Raw genomic sequence first — 2500 nt, 5'->3', positions numbered from 1 at the left:
CCCATCCTCCCCCCTCCCTCTCCCCCCTCTCTCGTCCTCCCCGTTACCCCTCCCTACCTTTTATCCCCTCCCTCTCACCCCTCCTTCCTCCCTTACTGCCCCCCCCCCTTCTCCTTCCTTTCCTTCTCTCTCTCTCTCTCTCTCTCTCTTCCCCTTTTCTCTCCTATTCTCTTTTTCCCTTTATCTTTAATTTCATTCTCTCTTTCGCCCTTCCCCTTTTCCCTTATCCCTTTCACTTCCCTCTCCCCCTTCCCCCTCCCTCTCCCCTTTCCCCATCCCCTTACCTCTCCTCCCCCTCCCCCCTCCATCCCTCTCCCCTCCCCCCTCCCCCTTCCTCCATCCCCTCCATCCCTACATCCCTTTCCCCCCCTCCCCCTTTCCCCCTCTTCTCCCCTCCACCTCCCCCTCCTCCCCCAACCCCCCCCCCCTCCCTCCTCCCTCAACCCCCTCCCCCTCCCTCCTCCCCCCCTCGTCCCAAAGGCTTTGTTTTAAACCCGCGATCTGAATTGGCGAATACAAAGAGAAATCTTGATATTTGCCTTTGTCTCTTGAGCGACAATGAACTGATCGATTTCAAATATACCGATGGGTTTTTCCGTTTTTTATTTTTTATTCCTAGTATTATTATTATTATTCTTTTCTTCTTTATCTTCCTCTTCTTCTTTATCTACTACTGCCACTTCTTAATCTTTTTCTTTTTTTCGTCTTCTTCTTCTCCTTTCTTGTTGTTCTTGTTGTTCTTGTTTTTCTTGTCTTTCTTCTTCGACTTTCTTCGTCTTCTAGTTCTTGTTCTTGTTCTTGTTCTTCTTCTTTATTTTTATTTTTATTTTTCTTCTTTTTTTTCTTCTTCTTTTTCTTCTTCTTCTTCTTGTTCTTCTTCTTCTTTTTCTTCTTCTTCTTCGCCTTTCTTCCTCTTCTTCTTCTTCGCCTTTATTCCTCTTCTTCTTCTTCTTCTTCTTCTTCTTTTTCTTCTTCTCCTCCTCCTCCTCCTCCTCCTCCTTCTTTTTTTCTTCTTCTTCTTCTGAACTTGTGTAAATAATATATTTGCATTCTTTTTTCTATTGTTTTTCTAGGGTTGAGTTTAATTTTCATTCAGTAATCAAATATTATAATCTGTTTTAAGCGTTTATGTTGGTGGAAAGTATTTATTTATACATATTTTATTTCAAATCAAAAGAAAGTGAAACAGCTCATTTGCATATTCATATTCACATATAAGTCGATTCAGTGTAATCTATCAGTTACAATTTTCATCAATTTTACTATTATTCATATTGCCATCTCTATAGCTATTGTAGAAAAAAAACATTGCTAGCATGTTCATTAGCAGTTATTGTTAGCGTTGTCATTATTATACATGTATTTTAACATAATACAGACACACACACACACACATACACACACACACACACACACACACACACACACACACACACACACACACACACACACACACACACACACGCACACACACACACACACACACACACGCAAACATGTACATGTATGTATTTATGTATGTATATATGTATGTATGTATTTTCCCTTAACACTTCAAAAGATCAAATGTTCATCGTCATTTTTATATCACAGACAAACTCCGACATTTACAGTTCGCAATTATGTAATTGCGTTGTAATTGTAATTATGATAATGTCTGTTATCATCATCTTCATTATTGCTGTCACGAATATTAGTATTAGCATCACAACCATTGCTTTCACTTATCATCATCATCATTATTACGAATATGATTACCATTACAATCATTATCAATATGATTATAGACTTCATTATCACTGTCCTCACTCTCATCATAATTATCATTATCATTAAGATTTTTTCCATGTCTTTTTATCATCAATAATCAATATTATTATCTCGTCACCGTTTTCTAGGACTGTCATGATCCTCTGTCATAAATTGGGGTCAATATTTCTTTCTCGTGAAAATGGTGGGGAGGGGTTGAGGGGGAGAAGGGAGGGGGAGGTGAAGGAAGGAGGGGGGAGGGGAGAGAGAGGGGGAAGGGGAGAGAGAGGGGGAGGGGGAGAGGGAGGGAAAGGGGGAAGGAGGAGGAGGGAGGGGAAGAAGGGAGGGGTAGAGGGAGGGAGAGGAGGAGGAGGGAGGGGGAAGGGTAAGGGGGATGAGGGAGGGAAAGGGGGAGGAAGGAGGGGGAAGGGTAAGGGCGAAGGGGAAGGAGGAAGGAGGAAGGGGAAAGGGAAGAAGGAAGGAGGAAGGAGGGAGAGGAGGGAGGAAGAAAGAGATAGAAATTTCTAACTGACCTCGTTCGACCTCTGATTAAAAAAGATAATCTATTCCTAACACTTCGGATTCATGTTAAAGACAGACACACACACAGATAATATCGAGAAAAGAGAGAGAGAGAAAAAAAACAAAAAACGAAACGAAAAGAGAACAGAAAAAAAAGAATGTTCCTCGCGCATAACATGTTCTTCAGCGGAATGATAACACGTAGAATGAACTCAGTTACAATGTTCTT

At 41.5% G+C, this 2500-nt stretch overlaps 1 protein-coding gene across 1 annotated transcript in view; it reads right to left on the bottom strand.

Annotated features, from left to right (window-relative positions):
- LOC125035954 (zygotic gap protein knirps-like) overlaps positions 1–2500 on the bottom strand; it is a 25686-nt gene that overhangs the window by 11427 nt on the left and 11759 nt on the right. The gene's annotated exons all lie outside the window — the stretch shown is intronic.

Source organism: Penaeus chinensis, chromosome 20 (assembly GCF_019202785.1).
Source record: "Penaeus chinensis breed Huanghai No. 1 chromosome 20, ASM1920278v2, whole genome shotgun sequence".
Classification (NCBI taxonomy): Eukaryota; Metazoa; Arthropoda; class Malacostraca; order Decapoda; family Penaeidae; genus Penaeus; species Penaeus chinensis.
Note: the sequence above shows the minus strand (reverse complement) of the source record. Positions and strands in the feature narration are given on the sequence as shown.